General features: G+C 36.8%; 1 protein-coding gene across 1 annotated transcript in view; it reads right to left on the bottom strand.

The window, feature by feature from the left end:
• Positions 1-24,516, bottom strand: part of LOC149074915 (sodium-dependent neutral amino acid transporter B(0)AT3) — a 146,511-nt gene extending 121,995 nt beyond the window's left edge. The window contains exon 1 of the mRNA XM_089245863.1: positions 24,235-24,516. The gene's annotated coding sequence lies outside the window, so the exon portion shown is untranslated. The remainder of the gene's footprint in view (positions 1-24,234) is intronic.
• Positions 24,517-26,522: the final 2,006 nt, after the last annotated feature.

The following is a 26,522-nucleotide window of genomic DNA, read 5'->3' as shown; positions in this document are numbered from 1 at the left end:
GAGAAAGTTTGAAAAGGAGGAAAACGGAACCGCATATTATCCGGGACTTCTAAAATCCCATTTCCCGAATGAAATGCCGACTGAAATTTCTCGAGTTTTCTCCTTTCAACTGAATCAATTGATTTTCTATTGTATGCAGTATTTTTAGTAGAATTCCCAAAACATTCAAAAAGGAAATAAATAAATACAGTATGTGCGCGTAGGAGTTACAGACCTGAAGAAATTTTTAGCATTATTAGCATATTTTTCTTGAAAGAGAGCTCATATTATGCTTCGATTTGCATAGCTATATGCCGGGTTTGATAAAAAAGCGCCCAAATTGAATGAAAACTGTACCACAATATACAAAAATGATCGGCAAAAAGTACGTAAATTATGAATATATCATTTATGGATGGAGTTTTCGAAGGAAAACTTGAACACGCTCTTAAAAATGGAGACATAAATGGATAATTATTGCACAATATCAATTATTCCGATAATGCCGTAATCGGGCTATTCAAAGTGTGATTGAAATGAAAATTAGAAATTTTGAAGTTTTTTTCTTTTATTTTGTTATGAATTTATGAAATTTTTCACGTAAATTTGTGTTTGGGTTTTTTTTTTCGATTACATATATATTTTTAGAAAATAAAACTACTGAACTTTTCAATGTTCGTGACTCTTAGTGGACATCCATAGAAATGTCAATGAAGTTAAAAGAAAAAAATAATATCGATGCAAAATGCATTTAGAAGCGATAAAATTTTAAATAAAACCAAAATATCGTAAATCCTATATGAGTATATAATAATAAGGGCTGTTCCATGACGCGCCGGAGTCGGTATAAGCTGAAGTTATGCGTGACGTCATTACTCAAACAGAACCGAGTGCTCCCGCTTCACGCACTCGGTTCGATTACGATAGTTTGCAATCGCTTCACTGCTCATTTTACTGAATTCCTTTAAAAATTACCTTTTCCATTATTGTCATCAGTATTCGTGTATTTCTTGCCTTGTTCATTTAAACATTTAAAATAAGAAATTTTGCATTTACATACACGATAATTTCCACTGTGAATGTTTTTCTCGGATCCATTTCAGATGAATCACGTACGTTCATGGCTTTCCGGAAGGGTAGGGCTGACAGGACACCAGCTCATACAGTCACTCATACGGTCACTCACACACTCAGTCACTTTGAAACATTCATGCGTTGATCATGAAAATATCCATGTTTTCTTATTCATTGAGAGAGAGAGGGAGAAAACGATGGCCATGAAAATTTAATCAGTTTCGAATAATTTTTTTTCCAAGGGCAAATTTCCATTCATTAATATTTCGTTTATTAACTGGGCCCAATGGAAATCAAAATTTCTCCATTTCTTCCCCCCTCCCCAACTACAAATTTATAATGTATGGCATTATCACAGCTGAATTTCCTCCTTTTTTTTCCCGGTAATTTTTCATACTTTACTTCAATTTCAGAATCAGCCTTAGAATTTTTGTTTCTTACGAAATTTCTTCGATCAGGATAAGGAAAACGCATTTGCTAGAAAGATTTGATCGGGAGCAAGTATCGAACACTCTTGAATGCTTGAATCAGCACCACGATGTTTACGAGAAACTCTGCAGTAATTATTAAGTATTAAAGAGAATACTGGAGAAAATCAAAAAAACATTTTCAAATCGAAATCATCGATTTCTCGATTCTCTGTGAATCTTTCTTTATATGTTGCGGGATAAGTTTTCTGTGATATAATTAAGGGAGACGTAATTTTTAGACACTGAAATTTCTTTGATTCTTCTTAGCTTGACGATTTCAGTTTCCAATTGAGTTTGGTGGAAGTGTTGAAAGAGTCGAGACCAAAATTTATTGTCTCCGCTGTGTACAGTTTTTTTTATTTAGGAAAATAAAGTGCGATTGTAATTGTAATCGATTTAAATTGCAATCGATATTATAAAATTTAATTGTATAAATATCGAAATTCGTTTCGAAATCAGTGACTAAATTACTGATTTTTCTAAAAAACGACAAAGATCCAAATAAATGAATTCCACGATGTGACATTTGTTTTCATCGAGCGAACGGATGCATGAAATAAATAAAAGTATTTTTGTATAGCATAAATTAATATTATATAGTTATAAATACTACGTTATTAATAATGTTAGTCATTAATAATTAGCATTTCAAAACTTTCGATGAATCGATTAAATTTTTTTGATTCATCAGTTAAAAATTTTAATCGATTCTCAGCCCTACTCAAAATTAAAAAAAAAACTGAAGTTAGAGAATTAACTTTCACACTATGAAAAATCCTCACAATACTCTAGCGGGTAAACAACTATACTACTGACCTTTCGAAACATGCGTTAACTACACTGCTACCAATATATCTCAGGGAGCAATATCAAAACAATGATGGTGGAACTCTTATTGCAGAAAAATACCATAGAAAAATAGGAAAGAGTTTTCTCTCACGCTAAGGCTTTTATTCCATATTTACCAAAAAAAGTCTCCATGGTTTTTTTTTATCTTTGCCGTAAACAAAGAAGACCCTGGGTAGAAACTGGACACGTCTTTTACTCTTTCCGGAGCGGTGCCGTCAACAATAATGGATCAAAGTCCCGGTCTCCTATTGGCTAAAAAAGCTGAAAGAAGAATCTCCTATTACTTTTTTTGCAGGGTTTTTTTTCCTTCTTAAGTAAGACTCAAACTTGGTTCACCCATAGACTAGATCTTCCTTAAGTTTTTTTTTTTTTTTTTTTTTTTTGAAGGTACACGGAGAGAGTTTCCTCGCCGTTGAATGCGAATAAATACACGCTTTTCATGTTTTCTAACCTGATGGGGAACAATAAAAGGAAAGAGGATCGATCGGGGATCAGAAAAAAAAATGATGTTAAATCCATGTTGTGTATTTTTTTCTCCCGGAAGAGAGATACCCCTCTCTGTATCAAGTTTCTCAACTAGTTTTTTATCGGATGATTGGAATCGTTTCATGTCGATCCATTACATGAAAGTCGCTGTGAAATGTTTTTTCTTAGGAATAACTTATATTTCCACGTGAATGCGGCTTCAATGTGTGTATTTGACATCTCTTCTGACTCGAATTTCGTGTTATTTCTGCAATTGTTGTATTAAAGATGGCCGAATGTCGGCACAGGTATACACTGAGTTGCCGAAAAAAATCGCAATACATTGTGGTTTTATGATCTGAATTGTTCCCGTTAGGCTAGGCTAGACTCGGCAATGTCGTGAGCCAATAGAATGAAGTCGGCTCAGTTCACTTATTTGTTATATTTATCTATCAATAGACATTTCCTTCTACGAAGGAGAGGATGCATCTCAGGATGGCAATGCTGAGATGTATTGATCTCTAAGTATAAAAAACTGGTAAGAAAACCTTTAAATATTTTAATTGATTACTGCAGTATGTGGTCTAGACCTAAGTCTGATCAAGAGGCATTCGCACTAAAGGTCTAAAAATGTATTAGAATAGCGGTTTCTAACATTTTGCACGCGTTACGTTGGAAGGTGGTCGGTGCATGATAGTCCATTCAAAGTCACGTGAAAAATAATCAGCAATGACGGGAAAAAATCCAGTGAAATAACATAAAAAACGTAGAGTATTGGTATTGGAGAATTATAAAAATGCCCAAAATTCAGAGCATTTCCAGAAATACGCCGAGCTTCTCACAGATTTTCGAGCGGTACGTACCTTTCATGGGATTTCTAGGGGTAAGCAATCCTTTCACGCTTTGCTATGAGAACACGTAGCTTTCTACACACTTATACGAGTACGCATACCTCCTTCGCATTTCTAGGGATCCGCAAGGCATATGCAGCGAGGTACGCAATTTTTCTACACACTTTTATGAGTACGCATTCCTGGGGATCCGCAACACATACAGGGAGGAACGCAAGCCCCCTATCAGTACGCATGTCACCTACATATTTCTCGGGATCAGTAACGCATATTCACAGGTACAAAAACCTCAAGCACATATATCTTGGGCATGCACGCCTCCTACGCATTTTCAAGAGAGTAAGCAAGCGTCTCGCACATTTTTAGGAATATTCAAATCTTCTAAGCATTGCAAGCGATGCGTATGTTTCCTGCGTGTTTTGAGAGGTACGCGGGATTCCAATGCATTTCCAGGGGTACTCGAACAATGAATGGCTGGGAACCATTGCATTAGAGTATATGATTTTTTTTTTTTTTTTTTTTGGACAGGTAGTGTATCGATATCCCGAATTCAAAGATTTTTCAATGCCTTTGAGACAATTTCTCTATTGATTTTAAAATTAGGTTCAAACACTCATCATATAAATTAATAGGATGTTGACATGCGCATTGTAGCTGGAGACATAAGAAATCCACTGTTGCTTGTCTAGTCACACACACACACCTGTCATCCACGATAAAAAAGAATTGTGGGTAAACATGTTGGGATGCGACACATGACGCCGATAAAAATTTCAACGCCATTGCATACAGTTTGTTTTCGCTTCCGTTAGAAAAGATACTGCAGTATTTTTGGAGTTATTATAATAAAAAAAAATATGTCTCTGATAACGTAGAAAGCTCAGTTCGCGAGATATATTTCAGGGAGAGCAAATACATGGCCGACAGCTGTCGGTGTTTAACACTCTCCGTCGTTTTGCTAATTAACTGTAACGTGCCAGAAAAAAAAAATACTTGAGCCGTTAACAAATATTTAGTTACTCGCTTGCTAATTAATTGAAAAGTGTGCTCGAGTTGTTTTGTTTTTGTTTCTGGTGTTTAAAAATTTAGAGATCTTATTATACACGAAGCCTTTCTCTCCCATTAACAATCATTTGCCACAGTGCGTGATAGACCCACAATATTCTAAAACAAAGCTTTTGTTTCGATAATTTTCATTGCTGATCTTAATTGTAGATGGTAGCGTGTTTATTAAATCGAAGATGCCGCATCGCAAAAAAGTGAGTCGAAATACAGGGTGTCCCATAAGCTCGTAAATAGTTTAAAAATTCATAAAAATCGGAGTAATTGGTATATTTGAATGCGGTTCGTGAAAAAGTTATTTTCCCACGAAAGGGGTTTTTTTTTTGATATAGAAAAAAAGAATTAGTTCTAATTTTTGTCGATAGAAGGTGATGCATGAAATTCTGGCAGGAATGTTTGAACTTGAATTTTTCTTCTACCTCTTCTGTGTCCGGAACCTTTGGCCGGTGATTCGTGGCTGAGGTAAAACAACCTCACCAATAGCACTTCATCCACCTATGTCAACAACGCAATGAAAACCTTATGTAAGTGCCAGCAATAGGAAAATTCAGTAATGAGCTGTTAATTGCCTACACCTTGCATTTTGCAAGACTCTAATTTGAACATTTTCGATTGATTTGCTTCCTTGAAGTGTCCTCTATCGACAAAAATGTGAGCTAATCTTTTTCTGTACAATGAAAAAATTCCACTTTGTGAGAATAACTTTTTCCCCCAAAACCATGTTCAAATATAAAAACTCTTTTAATTTTTAATAATTCTTAAGTTATTTACGAATTTATGGTGCACCCTGTATTTGTGTTAAGTTGTTTGTGTGTAGAATAGAGCTAGGTGCTACTACTGCTACTTAACCTGACATGCACCTCGTAAATATCCCTCTAGGGACTTTTTAACGAATTAACACCTGCCGGAATGGGGGATCTGAATGTATGTGGGGCCTTAACGTATGCATGCTGTCAAAGTCGTGCTTGTTGCATGTTCTGCAGGCACTGCCACCTGTCTTCCATATTTTGAAGTGAAAATTTCAAATATCTGCTGTATCATGTTATGTAATTATCGTGTTGAAGGCCTGCCTGCTCTCTAAGGAGAGACTTCCTCAAATCGGAGAAGCATTAACGCTTAGGTGTTGGGTAAAAAACCATCTTAAGCTGACCATCACTGTGCCGCCAACGAGGTTTGAACCTGGATCTTCGTAGAGTCCAGCACAATGCCTGCACGACCGCATTGCGACAAGTGCAACTACTACTGATCAAAAATGAGACTGACAATTGACTAAATATTTTTCTGGGTACAGTTTTTTATGTTGTGGGCCTGCTACTCGCTGTGTGGAGAGACTTTTCTTCAGGGGATATTGGCAACATTCAAAACACTCATTCCGGCAGGTGTTAATTCGTTTGAAATTCCCTATAGGAATGTATACGAGGCGCATGTAAGTAGTAGCACCTGGTGGGCTGTGAACACATTTGCCACACACAACACAACTCAAGAAAGGGGATTTTTTTTTATTTTGGAACAGAAAAACAGTTCAAATTTTTGTCGATAGAAGGCATTATACGAAAAATTGAATCACTGGAATTACGCAAATCAAGAGTGCTATAAAATAAAAGGGGCATGATTAATAGCTCATTTCTGAATTTTTACGTTACCGCGCTTACATAAGGTTTTCATTGTGATGTTGACATTCGTGGATGAAGCACCATCGGTGAAAGTGTTTTACCTCGGCTCCTATTGCACTGGATTTGCATCTGGCCGGAACTGGTGCACCTGTCGTGTTCTATGATTTCATATCATTCTTCAGGAACATCTTTAGCAGGCGCTGATGGGCGCCCATTCGTCAAGATGGGCCTGACTACAACCCACACATTTGTTTATCACTAATTAACGTACGAATTACCAAAATACCACACGTGTAGCCTACTGATACTTAACCCCATATTTGGCGGAGGTGCTCTCAAAAGCAACACGAGTTTCTCATATTTTTCAAGTAAAGACATTGTATATTTGGAGCTCGTTTCGACATTGATGTTTCTATGCAACTCCTAAACATTTGATGTTCACTTGTGAGATGTTAAAGAAGTTTCTATAATTACCAGCAGAATGGCTCAAAGATTGTACACGTTTTCTATTTCTTGACTAGCATAAGCAAGCACGGTTTTTTTATCCTTGCATTGTGTGATGGAATACAATGGGTGGAGGAGACACATAGCTGTACATTCTTTAACAATGATAGAAAAGAAAATGGACAAAAAATTATAGACATTTTAAACCTTCCAAATTCATGTAAATCATATAAATATAGTGATAGTATCCGGGGGCTACCTCATTTGCAGAATATAACCCCTCAAAAATTTTCACCTACGGATTTTTCAATGCTTGCCCATTAAAGGGTTGAACAACACCATGAACTAGAAATCACTCCCTTAAAACAGTGAAATAAGTAACTGGAATGTGAACTAAGCTACGTGAATGCAGCAGGTGGTGAAAAGCTCCCAGACACCACCATCTTTAGCAGAGACAACGCCACCTGCTATAGATGGTATTGTCCGAGACCACACCCACTGAGCATAAGTGGCAAACGCGACTTTGGATGGATGAAATAGCCTTTTTTTACTATATAGCTGTGGTTTGGTCGAGTAGAATGCACTTATGCACTTCAAATTCCGGAAACAAGAACTCCAATCTAACAACGAAAAATAACTAATTTTGACTAGAAATTATTGTATAGGCGTGAAAAACCATGCATAAAAAACAGAATTGATTCTTTAATTGAACTACATTTAACGTAACATAACATCATAATGCAAAAAAAATATATACATATAAGTATAATTTAACACAACATTAATTACTTGCAACAGCATTACTACATACTAAGGGAAATGTGAAAAGGATGAAGAATTTAATGTTTAATGCTGAAACAGAAATTTTCGCATTCGTCTAGTTTATTTTTAATGAATTGTTTATGGAATATTCAATTACAACGAGGCGGTGGTCTTTTCTCTCAATTATGCATCAGCATTGCATGAACTAATTCCTCGCTTTTAAGAGGAATTTGTTTGCAAAGTTGTCGGTTTTAAAAGAATTATGTTTCATCCTACGTTCATGATAGGAGACATGCGTCAATTCTCTTGATTTCGAATTGTTTGAACAACATGGGAGTGGCCTTAGCTTAACTGCATTTGTTCACATGTTTTTACGTGATAAATACAACATGCTTCACTTCTTTATTATGACAGCGAAAGCCGTTTCGTTGCAATATCATGTACATTGCAAAAAAGCCCCCCCCCCGAATCAAAGATTTTCCACACGGTTATGAAAGCAGCCTACAGTAAAACCTCTCTTTTGCCGACACCGGTGGGACAAAAAAAATTCCTTAAAAGAGGGGGTGACCGTTAATCAGGCGATTGAAATGTATACTTTCATTATATAAGGGGATATTATTATTTGGCCGGAAAAGACGAGTGACCACATCTCAGCGGTATTCGTTAAAAGGGGTTTAAGTGTAATATTTTTGGAAATTCCGCGACAATATGTATTCACGAAGGCACAAACAATTCAAAATGATAATTAAATTTAATTAAGTATATATAAATTAAAGTTTTCATCATATCTACAGGTAAAATAGCACAGTGTGAGACTACGTGCAGTTTTCTTCTATTCACGCGATAGAGATTTTTACGTACAATTAACTTCTGTCAAAAAAAACAATTTTTTCCTCTTCTCTTCTAGTTATCGATACGTGGCATTAAAAATGGAAATTTAATCTGCATTAACGCCCACAGATGCAAATGACATCCTCGTTCGTCGAATATAATTATGAAAAAAAACAAAACTTACCCATTCGTAAACAATACCGTAATCATAAAATAAGCATTTATATTTATTAATTCAATTAATTATTCAAATTTCATTCGCAAGGGCAAAAGAAATTTTTAATTTCCGCTTCTTTTGCTGCAACCAGAAGATTTTCTGTGGTTTTTGTGGTTTTTTTTTAAATTTTGAGAAGTAGAAATGCACAACCTTAATGTCTCTCTTAAAAAAAACCCCTTGGTCTTGCCATAGCTTTCGGAAGACTTCAAAAGATGTATACACGAAATATAAAGATTGCGCTGAATGCGCTAAATCTGGCTATTATGCATAGTCATCGGTCATTATGCATAATCATCGAACCTTGTTTTGGGTCGTGGATAAAAAAAAAAAGATTAAGGATCCCTGGTCTCGAAACCCTGCAACATGTCCAAATATTTATGCTGATAAAAATTACGACTTCACTTTCTGTCGTTCTTTTAAACCGAGCACAACCCCGGTCTATCACCACGGGCAATTTACTACTTTGTGATTTGTACCGGAAGTGTGAGTGTGTGTACTTAACACTTTGAGTGCGTATATAGTGTTGAGTGCGAATTTTTTAGTGGTGCCATCTATATTACAAATTCTGAGTGAAATGTGATGTTCGAATATTTGTACTGTTGTAGGCCTATTGCTTCTGTGGCAAGACTTTTCAACGGGAAGATCGGCTCGCATTCGCTACCCGAAGTTGGGAACCACAGAAAAAAAAAAACTTCAGCCGATCTACTGTCAGGGCTACAATGGTACAAATATGTGATCTTCTGAGATACTTCTGAAATATACATGGCAGCACTGAAAAATCAAACACAACACGAGATACGCACTCAGATCATTAGGTGCACACACTCAAACTTCCGGCACAATCCTCTCTGTAATAAATTCCTCAGGGCGATAGACCGAAGTTGTGCTCGGTAGAAAGAAATAAAAAAAGAATACACAGTCATAAATTTATCGGTTTCCTGTGGTTTACAACTTCGAGGACCGAATGCGAGCCGATCTCCCTGTTAAAAAGTCTCTCCGCAGAGAGCAACAGGCCTACAGCAGTACACATGTTCAAACATCACGCTACACTCAGAATTTGTAATATAGATGGCGCACTAAAAAAAATTCACACAACACTATATATACGCACTCAAACTGTTAGGCACACATACTCACGTTTCCGGTACTTATGACTGCACTCTCTTTCAAACCGAGCACAACTCAGGTCTATCGCTATGAGCAATCTACTACCTCATTAGATGTGCAGGAAGTGTAAGTGTGTGTAGGGACTGTCATGTGAAAATGCGGTGTACATACATAATGAATGCCACATGCGTTTTTAACAGTCTGAGTGCGTATCTAGTGTTGTGTCTGATTTTTCAGTGCTGCCATCACAGTGATTCCCAACGTGGGCGTTAACGCCCCCTTGGGGACGATGGAATGCTCCAGAGGGGTGGTAGAAGGTACGGGTACAACTTACCAGTACGGGCCGTCTTAAGAGCATCATGGGCCCCCGGGCCAAGTGGTTTTTCTGAGGCCCTACGTGGTAAAGTCTAGAAAATTTTTACCTGGTTTCATTTTTGTGAGGTGCCTTTTCGCTTGAGGCCCACGGGCCGTGCCCGGGTAGGCCCATGCGTTAAGACGGCACTGGGTGCAACATAGGATCCTATGGGTTAGATTGCATTCTGGGGCAATGGGAGAAAAAAATTTCTGAAGAAGGGGGGCGATAGGACAAAAAAAGGTTGGGAAACTATGATATATCAGAAGTGAAGTGTAGTAATTGAATATTTGTACGTCTGTTGTGCTCTGTGGCAAAATTTTTGAACGGGGAGATCGGCTCGCATTGGCGCTTCGAAGTTGGGAACCATAGAAAACCAACTTTAGCCGACCACCTCTGTCGTGACGGTGGGTCCCCGCGATGCGAGTGACCACTCGACCACCACAGCGACTTATGGCTGTAGGACTAAATGCATTTACAACTTTTCCCGGGTATTTCTGCTCAAGTATTGTGAGGTCAAAAAAGACAAGGTGGCCGATCTGTTATAAAGCATTTTCTAAAATTATCGATCTTTTTTTCCCCATAAAAATCGAAAGATGGCGGACAAACGCAATTCGGAAGAAAAGAGTTCAATGTTCAATCCTAAATTGGTATCTTTTGACCGCGGAAAAAGAAAAATCCAAAAGACGTCGTAAATCGATTGAGGGTTTTGTTTCCGTCATAAATGAAACATCATGCACTAATACTTTTGCCTGGGGTCGTTTAACTCCATTCTTTTCTCATGATACCGGCGCACTTTTGGACATATCGATGGCTTGTTGTCATGGCGGCGAAATATTAAATCAACTCATATCTAATGATCGCAAGACTTCTTGGATGTTTCAGCCACAATATCGTTCGAGTGCAACTTGACGAGCTTCATCGACATCCATCTGCGGTGAATGCTGATGGGTATTGGATCGTATGGATTTTATTGTACAGTATAATGATCGTTTTTTTCTTTCGTTCATTGCAAAAATTGGAATGTTTGAGAACATATTTGAACCCACGTGTCCCTTTTTCGTGCTGGAAATATTGTGAGATTTTTGATAGAATGCTGTCGTTATCTATGGTTTCTCAACTTGAGGTATGAACAAAAAATAGGACCTTCTACATCGGTCAAGAAAAAGTGTCATTGCTAGGGCTAGGATTGTTATGACCTAAAAACAACTGCTAGAAAAAATGATCAACAGAAAATGCATCTATGCCCTATGAAAACGAAAAATATGCCCTAAAATCCAAAACTATGCCCTGCAAAGAAAAACAAAAAGTCCAAAATTTTCATTTTCTATTTGCCGTAACATTAGTTTTAGCAAAACAATTTGAGAATGAAAGAAATATTTATGCATTATCGATCTTTTATAAAAATACTATTATAAAAATTCATTCGTTGTTTGAACTGAGACTCTTCACTTTACTAACTGCCACACCACCAAATCAGTAAGAAACAGGCGGACTCAACGCGGGGTAGGGGGGATCTCCTAGTCCCCCCACTCCGGCTATGGCTTTGTCCAGAAACAGCGAAGAATGTGGGAAATATCCAGCCCTTGTTATCTACGTGGCCTGCTCAGAATCGATTGGATGATTAATCAATTTACGGCCACTCTTATTCAGAGGGAAGAGGACAGTGCTTGATGGACCACGAGGCAGCCTAGACTAGCTTGCAACAAATATATTCCTGAACATTATATTTTCAGCTTAAAGAAAGCGGGGGGAATCAGCAATGCCAATAGAATGAATGTGCACATGTCCTGAACATCAAGATCCACCTTTTAATCTCAATCCTGTATATCTTCCAGTAAGATTTTGAGATGGCTAGGAACAAACACATTTGCATCAAAAAATGCCGAAATATGCATAAAAATGATTAAAAGTCATGAAATATGCCTTTAAACGACTTACAATCATGTAAAAATATCGCATAAAAACAGTGAAATATGCCAAGTCATAAAATATGCAAGATCATGGAAATCCTAGCCCTAGTCATCACAGTGAAAGAGAGGAGAATATATAGCGTACCAGCAACCAGAATAACTGAACAAAGTTTGGTGTCGCACAGTTTGAGAAATTTTTCGGCTGCCGAGGTTGAGGTTAGAAAACCACAAAAATAACCTCCGAAAAGATTGAAGAATCCAACCGAGAACTACGCAATGCGAAGCTAACACTGTAAAAATCTTTTTAAAACGACTTTACAGTGTTGGGTCAATCAATCTTTTCCAAAGATGTATACAATAATTTTAAAAAAGGAAATTATGAAATTACCTATAACCATTAAAAATAATAAATTATACAGTAGTTTAAGAAATATTGAATATCTTTTGATAAAAAATGTTCGAAAAACGTGGATAATTATTCACGATAAACCAAATTTTCCAAGGATATTAATAAGGAATTTGATCGAAGTTTTTTTTCTTTTTTGAAAAGAGATAAAATTTCAAAGATTTAATTAAAAAAAAGATAAATTAAACTTTTTTCTAAGAATTTTATAAGAAATAATAATTCAAGGGGGAAAATAAAGAGATTTTTGTATTAGAAAAATGACAAGAAGTTCCTTTAAAATTAGAAACTTTTTTTCGAGAAGATTTAAACAAACTTCAATTTCAGAATTTTTTTCTTTTTAAAGATTGAAAGAGTGATTCCTGTTTCCATGGTAACGCAGAAAAAACTCGTTCCTGTAAAAATAATCTGTGTAGTGATGGGATTTTTTGGAATTGGATTCGAAAATTTTCAAAGACATATATTTCAAACACTTTTCATAATATTTAAGAAGGAAAAATAGATATCATGATTTGAGATGCTCTTTTTTATTGAAAATTTTCTAATTTCTGGGAAGCGTCCGATTACCGTTGAAATTTCTCGTAAAATGTTCTTTGTATGAATTTGAATGTGATTCTTTTCATAAAAAAAAGTATCGATAATGACAACAATGGATTTCTCAAGAATGATAAGATTAGTTGTACTTTGAAGTTTCACCTCTCTCTACGGACTTTTTTTTTTTTTGAAAGATCGTGATTCAACAATGGCTTTTCGTATAGTTTGGAACATGCATGCTCAACTCATGACTTTATCAAGTAAATTCAACGATATTACTTTTTTAAAGGGTATATTTAATAAAGTTACACCTCTTAAGAGCATAAAAGCAAAAAATGCGGGTGTGTAATTTTTGGCTGCATCCGACAAAACAATGATTTTTGACAATGTTCGCGAGAGCAATGATTTTTGACTGTATTCAACAAAATAATTATTTTTGAAAGTATTTACGAGAACAATGATTTTTGGGTGTTACGGGAACAATAATTTTTCACAGTATTCAACAAAGTAATGAATTTTGTCAGTAAGAGGGTTTTTGATAAGGGATTAAATTATTGACGTTACAGAAATTAATTAATTAAATTATTTGACAATATTAAAACGGATTAATTTAATTATTTAACAATATTAACGAATTACTAATTCTTGACAGTACTTTACGAATCAGTGATTTTGAGATTATTTTACTAAATAATGACTCGTAATGTGAATGGAACGGTTATTTTTTTATTTGCACGTCAACAATACAACGATATTTTTGGGATATTACACGTCACATGACGTTATGGTTTTAAGCACCGTTTGATAACTATGCATTTCCCGTAGTTGCCTAGTGCACATCGATGGCTCTACCAATAGCAGCCACTACATCCTGGACGTTTTGAATCCTGTTCTCTCTTACCTCAAAGGCTTGACCGCGAGCAAGCTCCAACAGGACAATGAGTGACCGCACGTGGTACGCAACATTCAGCTACTCTTCAGAGCCCAAAAGGGTGTACTGTTGTTTTGGGCCACCCATTCCCGGCAATATGGCTCTTATCGAACGCGATCGGTAAACGAATGACATAGCACTCTTTACCTGCGACTGTGTCAAGTGAATTTTGGCAACGTATGAAGCAGCATAGATTCGCACGTCCCAGCCACGCATCCAAAGTCTTTTTCTTTCAATGTCGAGGCGTATAGTGGCAATAGTTGCCAGCCATGGTGGCCACTCAAGATATTGTTAAATTGAAAAACATTGATTTCTCTCTCTCTCTGTTCCGCAAATCAAACGCCACTTTAATTGCAATAATTTCATTGTTGAATATTTGTTTTCTGTATATGTATATCGTGTGTGCTATTCGTTCAATAAATATGGCTTTGATATCCTTTGTCCTTCATGGTGCTGCATTTTTAAAGGTCAAATGTGCATATTCAAGAAAATTTGGAAATGTATCATGATGTAATTCTTACTGTACTTAAAGGGTGTGCCACAAATAGAGGTATAAACTTTGAGGGGGAATTAGAGAACATCAGAAGGATCAAGAATTTCATAGAAATCCATGACAGGAAGCATCATGGTGAAAGTGGTAGCTTAGGCACAAGAAGCTGAAACGACACAACACATTAATTAGTTGAAAAATATTTTTTACACATGATTATTGTACGTGTAAATGCCCTCGTAAGCATGAAAATCTCAATGCACGAACAGGTGGTTTCCTCTGTTCACGTCTTCTCAATCCTTTTGATATTCACCTCTCCTTGAAAAGTTTGTACCTCTGTTTATGAGACACCCTGAATACTTGAACGAGCATGTTTTCTTCCTAATTGTAATATTCCCAGCACATGAGGTTTCACTATAAAAATCATCATCTTAAAACATGACTTTACAGCGTTGATCAATCAATCTTATCCAAAAATGTACAATAATTTAAGAAAGGAAATTATTAAATTACTTATATAACCATTTAAAATAATAAGTTATACTTCAAAAAATACTGAATATCCTTCACGATAAATATGTTTAGAAAACGTGGATAATTATTCACGTTAAACCAAATTTTCCAAGGATATTAATAAGGACTTCAGGTGAAGTTTTTTTTTTGAAAAGAGATAAAATTTCAAAGATTTAATTAAAAAAAAGATAAAAAAATAGAATAAAATAAACTTCTTTTTCCTCCAAACATTTTTTTCCAAGAATTTTTTATAAGAAATAATAATTGGGGGGAAAGTAAGAGATTTTTGTATTAGAAAAATAACAAGAAGAACTTGCTTTAAAATTAGAAACTTTTTCGAGAAGATTTTAACAAGCTTCAATTTCAGAATTTTTTCTTAAAAGATTGAGAGAGAGTGATTCTTGTTTCCATGGTAACGCACAAAAATAAACTCGTTGCTGTGAAAATAATCCGAGCAGTGAAGGGATTTTTCGAAATTAAATTCGAAATTTCTCAAACACATTCTATTTCGAAATATTTAATAATGTACAACAGATGTCAGGAGTGATTGTATTTTTGGATTGAAAATTTTCTAATTTTAGAGGAAGTGTCAAATTACTGTTGAAATTTCTCGTAAAATCATGTTTCTATGAATATGAATGTGATACTTAAAACACAATCAATATCGCGATATTGACGAGAATGGGTTTCCAAGAATTCTCAAATTAATTTTATACTTCGATGTGTTTTACCTCTCTCTACGGATGGTTTTTCCCAAAGATCTTGATTTAACAATGACTTTTAAGGTATAGTCTGGATCTCAGAGATTGCTTCCGCGAATTCTACTTCTGTTTTCGCTTGGTGAACTATTCTTGATTACGGAAGATGACTCTGAGACTCATTTAACCTCTTTACAATCACGGGCGTAATATTACGTCCAAACTCCAGTGGAATTAGTTCAAACAAGTTCTCTGTGTTTTCGTTCCTCTCTCTTCACCATCGCGAAGCTTTATAGCAATCCTATATCATCTACGGAAGATATTTTTTCCATACATATAATGTATCTTTCTACTTTATACATGTGTGAGAGCGAAATAGATCACGTACGGTGAGAGTGAAATAGGACTCAAAAAAAAAACCTCTCTTATCTACCTCTTATATATATTATGCTTTTTCCTTTCATTTAATTTTCCCCTCCTCCCTTCTTCGTTTTACTAACACACCGTTAGGTTAAGATAAGGTTACCATATTTATCGCCGATTCGTTAATTAGAGATAATCCAAATTTCTTGACAAACACTTGTACGTAAGGTGGTTAAGGACCTCTTACGCAAATGCGGGAAGTTGAACGAGGTCTTATCATTGGATCAAGCCAAGCAGAGTGGACGAACCGACATGTTTAGATTCGGGAACTGTGGATGTGTGTGAAATCACTAACACGTGTCAAACAGGTTCCTTATGCCGGGTTTTCCTAGGAATAGGTTTTTTGCGCCGCGTGAACCGAATTAGAGCAGACTTCTTGGTATAAGCGAATTTCAATTCTTTTTTTCAGTTACAGGTAATAGATTACAGAAAACGTTCCTACTTTTTTACTTACATTATATAATACGAAGGTGCCCATTTAGAAAAATATCAGTAGTTTAAAAAGTTGACCATATATGACCCCTATTCACTGTAATTTTATACAGTGAACCGGGATCCATACGGGGGGGGGGGGGCATCAATTATCATCTAAAAAATCGTCAAAGACAAGTAAAGTTGCCAATTATGGCCAAACAAGTTTTCAAAGGTAAGCGAAGTTGCAAACTATCGCTAAAATTGCTAAGAAATCGCCAGTAGCTGGAAATACAGCGATATTGCAGATCACCATGGAGTAAAATAAATTCACGAAAAAAAAACATTTGATTGACAGATTAATGTGAGATTAATAGGATGACCGTATGACTCCGTATTTTCTGGACGTTCTTGTAGTTTTGGCCATCCTGACTCTCCTGTGAACATTTTCCGTATTTTCAACAAACCCGTAGCCGAGTGATTTTAGTCGAAATTAGCAAGTTTGTTGATATTTAGCGAAAATTGGTGATTTCCCGTAGTTTTTTTGAGGAAATATGGTTTGCCTAGAGAGGAACATATTTGTAACTGTCGGAACGGTTAAAATGTGAATGTGCCACGCCCCACTCAAGTGATGTGACTCTTCACAGCGGGTGATCTGTTCATTCGCTCTTTAGTTCTTTTAAAAAAAAAATTAGGTTTGAGGTCGCGAACCACATTTGATAACTCCGAGAGCCGCACTTGGCTCGCGTGCCATGAGTTGAGCATATATATTCTAGATTGTAAGCCGTACTCGTTACTCTAACTGTGGTTTCTTTTTGGTGATGTCTATTTTCACGTGGAGTCATGAACCACGTTGTACGTTTTGATATCCAATAACTGCCAACATTGTCAAGGATAGAGTAGGGGAAGAAACCGGTAATATGTATGAACAATGGAAGTTTCACAAACAGCTGCTTCCGAGCAAGTAATTTTTCACCAACGAAGCATAAATTTTTCGATAATGGAACCTTGAGTGATATTCGCTCATGTTCAGAGATCTCATTTAGAATTCTTTATGCTGGAGATACTCTCTTGATGCTGACTTTTACCTGTTTCCTTAGGATGACGCATTTTCTCGAGAATCATTTTTGACGTTTGAATGTTGCGAATATGTAAGAGGTTCAGATAATGAAATTCCCGTATATCTCCTCTGAGAAACACAACAAATTTCTTCCAGAAAACTTTCACCAACTTCAAAAGCTTTTTTTAAAATCCACAGAAATTGATTAAGCGTTTTAATTATTTTGCAAAGCCAATTTTTGATCGCCTTCGGAGGATGGGGCACGTCCCTGCGCGAAAAACGGAATTAAATTGGCGCTGTTTGCGTATTTTTAATTGAAACAATGCATATAAAAATACAGAAATTCAATTAACTAGAGATATTCAATAACTAGATATTTTTAAATGGGCTAAAATGGTTAATTAAGTGTAAAGTATACAGTTTTCCCTTGGTTCTTTAATGTTTTCTATAAATAGATAAAACCTTGCTTGGCATAGTTTCACAGTTGTTACCTTCAATTTTATTTCCAATTTCTCCAATTTGGTGCGATTTTACATACAGCTGAACACAAAATTTCAGCAGCTCTCAAAAAAAAAAAGACACCAACAAGGACTCAACTCTTTTTTGATAAAATAAATATTGTACTTATGTAGCCGTATTTTGTCAGAAATAACACTAAACGATTTAATTTATAAAACTTTATAACTTTGGTATTTAATTTATAAAATACCAAAAAAAACATTGAGGAAAAAAAAATTGCTGTTAGTGGATTTGTACGGTACACCTTGGAAGTCCCTGCACAACAACTTTGGGACCTGATTCATAGCCCAAGAATCGCCTGGCTGCAAATGGATTTGTAAGACCCTTTCTCGGAAGGCCCTGTGACTCACATTTTAGTCGGGACCCCACAGCTCAAAGTCACTAGTTGTTACCGGATTTAGATAACGACCCATGTCAGGAGCTCCGGCGACCCATAGGTTAAGAACCCCCTGTTCTAGGATCACAGGTTTGCCAGTAAAATGCGGCAAGGGGAATCGTGAAACCACCTTGTATAATTCCCGTTTCTCTCCTATTTCCTCCAGATTTTATATTTTTACATCCAAAAAACCCCCCATCTCATCGGAAATGCGCCTCACGTCACTCGAGAAATCTGATATTCCGCAAAAATGGGAAAGCAATTTTTTTCCTTTATAGTAAATTCAAGTCTCTAAAATGTCAACCATCATGTAATATCGCCCATATTTCCTCGTGTTAAAGAACATAACGTAAAAGTCGGAATTTTTCTGATGTACCGTATACGTATGTCTATGTGTGTGAGGGTTTCAGATCCTAAAAATAGCTACCGATTTTTGCGCGGCAGTGACACACATTCATAAACGCATGCACATGCCCATTTTCCGGTTTTTCCACCGATAAATTGTGCGTGTCTAGCAGTCAACCATTAATTTGCTTTAGGGCGTGGCGACCATTATTTGCGCGAGCGGCCATTTTTAAAACCTCCACGTTTCCTTCGAGGAAAAGATGGAAATTTTCTAGATTACAGTTTAATAACCAATAAATGTCAGGGTGGCTTGTTGTTATGGTGGTTATTTGAAGCGGAATTATAAGGTCTCTTGAATCGATATATATACGCCACTCTCCATTATCTCTAGCTCATTCAAGTGAGTTATTGACGGGGAATTTTCTGATTGGATAAGGGGGTCGGAGAGTGGAGTTCCTCAAGGAGGTGTCCTTGGGACCATGCAATTTCATTTTTTTATTGATAAACTCGATCAGGGTATCGAAGGGATTGTTAGCAAAATCACATATGACGTGAAGCTAATGGAGGTAGTCGGGAATCCAAGCGATAAGGAAATGCTCCGGGCAAATTTGGATATGATTGCGGCATGGGCGAATGAATGAAGCATGAAGATTAGCGTTGACGGTCGCTCATTTTGATTCGGACAACTCACGTTTCACTTACGAGTTGAATAGTATTACAATCGTGAATGAAACTAGGGTCACCGATTTGTGAACTCTCGTTGACGAATGGATTTGGTTTTCTGAACATTGTTGAGCGGTGGTCAAAAAATCGAGTAGAATGCTCGGTTTCATTCTTAAAAAATTCTCTTCGCGTTCTCCTGAAGTCATTCTCCCGCTTTTACGAGGATTAGTTCGTCCTGCATGGGAGTATAATAGCATAATCTTCATAAAAGAATAGCCCACAATCTCTCGTTTTCAAGTAATAGTTAATCGCTATCATACACACACACACATAATCACCATTTTCGTTTCTTTACATGAAAAGAAGGTGGAAAATTACGCCAATTTCAAGGGAGGAGAAAAGACCGACGTGAATTTTCCGAATGTTGTAAGCGGGAATATCAAAAATTTAAACGTTGTATCCGGAAAAAATTAATGTTATCAGTATAGGAAAAAAGTAAAAAAGTTAAATTCACTAAAATTAGTCGTACTAAGCGGGAACGTTATAAGTAGGATCAACTGTATATAATATTCGGGGGGCGGGGAAATACTCAGCAATTTCTTACAGAACATTTCGTATCAAAGTATTTCCGGTCCCATTTTATTTATACTTTAGTGGGATCTCTACACATTTCCAATAACGAAATCATAATAAAGAATCACGCATCCACACTGCGAATGACCAAAACATCTGACGCATCTAAGTTCCCATACCGACCCGCGCAGGCGCCCAACGTCTCTTCTCATGCACACTTTTCCATGGCAAAGGTTCCACCGAGGAAAGTGAAAGGAAGAAGCAATGCGCATGCTCACTATTTTTGCTTTTTTTGTTATCAAGTTCCGAAAACAGATCTTGTTTTGGGACCCCGAGCGTCTCTCTTTTCCTGCCCCAACTTCACACGCACATGTTAGCACTCAAGTGGGAACGTTTTTTTATCCCCCGGAGGTGTTTTCAAGAACTCGGCAACAACAACAACCGGAAACATTTTTGGAAAAAATGTAGATTTTATCAGAAACATTAGCCTTCTTTTTAGACGGATTTAAGATCAATAAGTGCAGTATGCAAATTTCCTGCATTCGAAGGTGCTGAAGAAAATTATTGAAAAAGAACAAATGAAAGTTATTCTCTGCATTTTTTCGTAAAAGTTACTTTATGTTTACCGAATGGCTTGATTTTGAGTGGATATCATTATACTATCTATGATATACACAGGCTGCTCCACCCATGGTCCGCTGACAAATGTGGTCTTCAGAATCATCTGATATTGGGCCACAAAACTGAACCTAATTTTTAAAAATTAAACTAAGCGGCACATTTATAGATCATTTAAATCACCCACGATGCGGTTCCACATTATTCAACTGTCCCGCTGTGCGATCCCAGATCACTTGAGTGACCCTCAGCACATTTACGGATAATTTAAATGACACGTGGCAATTTACAGATCACTTAAGTGGTCCACTCATTGGCTTTTCAGCTAACACATTTATCAACTCATTTTCCTATCGTTAAATTGCGTGGCAGTGAATTTTTTTTCGGTTGAAATTTTCCGTTGATCACCTCAAGTCGATTCGTTTCAGTATACAGGGTGTCCTGTAAGTGCTAAAGTGGCCTTTATCTCATCAACCGTCCGTCACAGAGGTATAATTTCAATTGAAAAAATGCTCAAAAAGCATTCAAAAATTTCCCAAGAGCGTTGAGATATTTGAATTGAAACACAGAGGAATGTTGTAGTTACGAAAAATAGTAGTACATATTTACATCAACGTGTCAGTATTTGAGAGTTTGTGTGTCGAGGTATGACGGGACTGGACTGATTTGCGCCAGTATTTTTCAGCAAGTGAATGTAATACTGAAAATTTGTAGAATACTGTATTTTTGTTGTTATTATTATTGTTATTATTTTTTTCATATACAAGAATGTAAACCTCAAGGGCATTAAATGTCCGCTCGCGGACATTTAATGTTTGTGCTTCCTGGGGTAAAAAAAAATAGGTGGTTTATTTATTTATTTTTTATCCCTCCACAATCGAGTCTGACATCATCAGGCTCTCCGAGACCGTCCATCCCTTTGGGAAAGAGCGCAAACCATCCCAAGATGGTCTCTCTGGGCGGTCAGCGGTCATGTCTGTCTGTAGTTTGCGACTACTGTGAAATCTTTCGGTGCGTACTCTCACACTGACAGCGCGGGAAAGAGTACGCGTTCCTCCTTTTTATTCAGAAAATTTACCTCAATTATTTATAAAGATCTTGCTTTAATCAATTTTTCTTGACTTAATGAACTGTGTTTTTCATAGAATATTTGAGACTTTATCTTTTGTCTCATCTTCCTCTCCGTTTTTATTGTCAAAAACCCACCACTAGGTGCGTACTCTTTTCCTGCAAATGTATACAGAAAAATATAGACAAACAGCACACGTAACATTTCAATTAGTCCCAAAAAGCTATGCTTCCTCTCCCGTTTTCTAAACGATAAATTAACGATAAAACAACCTCGCGATCATCCATATATGACTGTATCCGCTCGGATTGCTCACATCCTTTACCCTCGCGTGCGCCACGTAATAATAAATAATAATCTGTTTTCCGCCAACGTTATCGCGATCATTTATTCACACACGCGACATATTTATATTACACATAAAGGACAGAGAAGAAAGGGACATTCACGAGCCAACAAACACAAAGAAGCTGCATTTCTTAGATACACTACGACGTTGAAAGGACTCGCGTTCGCCGAGGATCGTATCGATTGCCGCCCACTTCAAAGAAACCGGGAAGATTCACGATGAAAAATAACTCCACCATTAGTTATTGTGTACCTACAGTACATGGCATGTGCACAAAGAAAGGCTGTACATTTTCAATGCATCTTGAAATCGTGTTTTTCGATTACAGTCAAACTCAGTTTAACTTCTTCGGTTGTCTATAACGTCGATAATTTGCTGTGCAGGATGATTCCCATAGAGAATAATGTTAATGAACCCTGTGCATAACGTCGATGAAATCGCAACAACCTCGGATATAAAGGCACATGTTTTTTGGTGTTTTCCCAAAGTATTTCTTGAATGTCATTATACATTTAGGGAATTTTAATCTGTTGAGAATGCCTGATGTTGAAGGAAAAACTTGACCATTGACATGACCCCCATATCGGAAAATTTATCACTAATTTTGCCCTAAACTATTCACTGATGAATATGGCACTTTCGATTCCCCCACCCTTCCCGTGAAATACATTTGAAATTGCTGCATATTAGCTGTTTCTACCTATTTTTCTCGCCAAGGGTTGTTTACAAGCAATATTTGGTGATTTCGCATACAATTGGTACCATTCTTGGCAACAAGAATTAGCGATGTATCGTATTTATAATCACGATTTCCCGCGCATTACGCGATCCAATGTTAACATCGAAAAAGGTCTTGAAAACGTTTGCAACAAAAACTCCGTTATAACGACAAAAGTTCGTGTAATCTTCAATGTCGTTACAACCGAGTTTACCTGTAAACAAAATTTGAAATTATGTTTTTCCCCTAAATGTGAGAAGAAACAATCAATTCATATTACAGTTGAATGATTATTTATAATTAATACGATTACCTTTTTAAGTCAGTTTTTAATCTTTCTTTCAATCCGATTAAAGAGAAAATTGCGTAATCCTTTCCATTAATTTTTTTTCTTTTCGTATTGATTTTAAAAGTTTTTAATTGATAATCGCATTTTTACTTTCGCTCGGTTCAAGAGAAACTAGAAACTTTACGGCTTGCCGCTAGAGGGCACTGCCATCTCTATAATCCTTTTTTATCTTTCCCAAATTGACAAAATCATCTTCAAGCGATTAAAATTTTAATTTTCTACCACGTTTTATTGCTAGAAAAGATTTCTTTTCCGAAATCAGATCATCGATTATTTTAGTTTCCATGCGAACATGTCGAGGGTATACATGGATTTTATTATTCAATGAGACCGTTCATTTCTCCAAATAATAGTTATAAAGTTTTCATTCATTAAAATAATCGATAACATATTTTTGATCGATGTAGTTCAATAAGTTCGACTCCCCATATTCTGGAAGAACAAGTTCATATCCCAAATGCTTTATAATAAATTTGAATATAGGCAATTTTCCCCATCCGATACTTGAATGGAGGTCTTGAAAGGTTATAATACGTAAAAGGTTATAATAAAACGTAATGTACTGGGTGTCCCATAAATTCGTCAATAGTTTAAAAATTCATTATATTTAATATTCGAATTCGGTTTGCGAACAAGTTGTTCTCACGAAGGTTTTTTCTTTTTTGGTACAGATAAAATTTAGTTTGAATTTTCGACGCCCTTATTATACCTCAACCTTTTTCTAATCTCTTCTGTATCCGAAACGTTCGTGAAGCATGATCCGGCAACTCGTGGCTGAGGTAAACCAACTTCCCCAATAACGATTTATCCATCAATGTCAACATCCCAATGAAAGCCTTTTGTAACCACCAAGTAGCGGGAAAATTCTGGAATGAGCTGTTATCGTATACCTGCATTTTATGACTCACTTCATTTTATTACTTTTCAATCGATTAATTTATTTTAATTTTCCAATTAAAATTTACATATTTCCAGTTATTTGTTTCCGTATAGCACCATCTATCGATTATGAACACCCATTATGAACATAATAGTTATATACACATAAAAATTCTTGAAGCATTCAAATTAAACTTTTGAGTCAGAGGCACTCAAACTTTCAAAAAATATGAAGTTTGGAAAATACTTGTTAGAGTTATTGTGGCTTATTACATTTATTTATTATAATACGCATTTTTAGTATGATAAATGGCAAACACATACCTTGAATTTTGTGACGAAGGAATTCTTGAGAGTAAAACTTATCACACAACACACACACCGACTTATTTTACACACCGAACAAAATGTCTCGAGCAACTTGTTGCTAAAACGAACATTTCTGAGAGTTCTTGGAGAGCATCACACAAGAAAGAGGATAAACAACAGTATGTATTTTATGAGAACGGGAGAGAGGTATCTATTATTAATCGAGAGTCATTCAATCGGCAGGTCCAAAATACACTACACACACGCACACGACAATCACTTACTCGGTAAAGAAGGGTCGGGAGAATAGCCGAAATAAAAAAACCCCAGGATCTCACGGGAAACTTCGTCAATAGTGCGATGATAAGAACCCCCAGGTTTTCCCAGCGCAAGGACTTCTGGCGAGGACGTTGGAGTTGATCCAAAATTCAGAGACACCTGGTGGACGTTTTCTACTTCCGGGCGTTGAATGTTTTCAGGGACCGTCCAAATATATATGAGGAGCTTATTTTCAAAAGGGAACATTTCCACTTTTCTTTCGAAATGCGCTTTTTAGCGGCTTCTGAATCTTTGGAATGAGCCCTGACCGATTACGCAACACGGTTTATTCAAAAGGAAATGTTTTTGGTAGACATTACAATTTGAAGTTAGTCGCTTCTACCAAAAATATTCGCATTTTTCAAAAGCGCTTTCAAAGTCACATGCTATAGTAGGACCCTCTCGATAACGGACACCCACCGTACCGAAAATCTTGTCCACTAACGAGGAGTGTAATGAGATATAAAGAAGTCTTAGAAGATCTCATAACATCATGTATATCATCATGCTGTACAGGACAAACTCGAACAGGAGTTGGACATGGCGAATGAGGATAAAGATTTGCCTTCAACAAACTTCTCCCTTCTACGGCCTTCACTTTTCCGAAACTATGACGACAACAAATGTGATAAAACCTACATCATAGTCGAAAGTACAGAAGAGTATATAGACAGAGACTTACCAAATAATGACAACTCGCCAAATAAAGTTTTAGCCCATCCAACAGCAGCAACCCATTCCCCTTCTCAAAATATTGAACAATTCTCGAGCCTCTTAGAACCGTTCTCGAGGGAACTGGGTCTATCCAGGGACAAAATTGAATTCGTACTGCAATTTTTGATCACTATAATCGCACACTCCAACAATTAGTAAGACTTGCCAGCAGCAAACTGCTACGTGTTTTGACATGGAATATCACAAGTCTAAGAAGTGACCTTAAAGGGTTTGGGCAGGCACTCTACGACATGGAAATTGATGTAGCCCTCGTATGCGAAACATGGTTGAAGCCTTCATACACCACGAACGTATTTAACAACACGTGCCTCTGAAGAGATAGACTAAACGAAAGAGAAGGTGGAGTAGCAGTCTTGAACAAAGATGGTATACCATTTAAAGAACTTGATACATGAGACTCTGACTCCAAGGAAAATCTGGCAGTTACCATCTTTATTATCAAGCATTCAATATCTCTATACGTGCAATATACAAGCCACCTAGAAATAGACTTGACCTGAGCTTTCTGATCAACACCAACAATCCAATTCTGCTGGATGGGGACTGGAATTGCAAAGTCCTGCCTTCTGCAGTAACAGATCAAATTCCTGTGGTAAAATTCTGGAAAGATGGTGTAGAAACAAATGCCTACAAATACACTCCAGTTCCACACCAACCCACCACCCTGGAGGGCGGGGTACATCGGATGTACTTTCTTTCTTTCAAACCGAGCACAACTCAGGTCTATCACCATCTATGGGCGATTTACTACCTAGTAAGCTGTGCCAGAATTGTAACTATGTGTGTGTTCCTAACAGTCTGAGTGCGTATAGTGTTGTGTTTGATTTTTCAGTGTTGCCATCTATATTTCAGAAGTGAAGTGAGTGATGTGTTATGATTGAATTACATTTTTACTGTTTATAGGTCTGTTTCTCTCTGTGGCGAGACTTTTTTTAAAGGAGAGATCGGCTCACACATTCGTGCCTTGAAGTTGGGAACCACAGAAAACCAACTTCAGCCTACCACCACAGTGTTGACGGTGGGGTTCGAACCCGGAACCTCGCGACGCGAGTCCGTCACTATGACCACTCGACCACCACAGCGACCAAACCCCGGATGTACTGGACTATGGTCTATCTAAAAACTTTCGGAGTAACGTTGATTTAGAATCGTTCATCGGCCTCAACTCATCACATAATCCAATCATATTCACAATTGATCTGACAAGACCTCAAGATGTTTCTTTTTTGCCTTGCCGTCGACTGGAATAA

Source organism: Pholcus phalangioides, unplaced genomic scaffold (genome assembly GCF_987345545.1).
Source record: "Pholcus phalangioides strain wild (caught in Gottingen) unplaced genomic scaffold, Ppha-v1.0 ptg000016l_1, whole genome shotgun sequence".
In the NCBI taxonomy this organism is placed as follows: Eukaryota; Metazoa; Arthropoda; class Arachnida; order Araneae; family Pholcidae; genus Pholcus; species Pholcus phalangioides.
Note: the sequence above shows the minus strand (reverse complement) of the source record. Positions and strands in the feature narration are given on the sequence as shown.